The sequence below is a fragment of the Penaeus monodon genome, chromosome 24, assembly GCF_015228065.2.
Source record: "Penaeus monodon isolate SGIC_2016 chromosome 24, NSTDA_Pmon_1, whole genome shotgun sequence".
Lineage (NCBI taxonomy): Eukaryota > Metazoa > Arthropoda > Malacostraca > Decapoda > Penaeidae > Penaeus > Penaeus monodon.
The window spans coordinates 13,214,832-13,215,180 of record NC_051409.1 but is presented as its reverse complement, the minus strand read 5'-3'; positions in this window follow the sequence as shown (position 1 = coordinate 13,215,180).

The following is a 349-nucleotide window of genomic DNA, read 5'->3' as shown; positions in this document are numbered from 1 at the left end:
AAGTAACCTCACCTGCTCTGAGGATTCTCATCTTTATAAAAATACTCCCATTTTTTTTACCTCGTTTTTCTTACAGTCATCGAATTCTCTTTGTTTATCTCTTGTTTTCTTCGTCAATGCGTTTTTTTTTATTAACTTAGCGTTGTTAGTAACCGAAGTAACCGAATCGACCCGAAACGAAACCGAGTGAAAGTGCAGAAAAAATAGGGAAGAGAAGCATTAAGCATGAATGAGCCAAGGCCGTAGTGGCACAAGCAAGACAAGACAAGTGTTGTGTCGCGTGTGTTCATAGTGCCAACAGGGAAAGTGATTGCGCATTTCCCAAGTTCTTCGTAGTGATATCGAGACA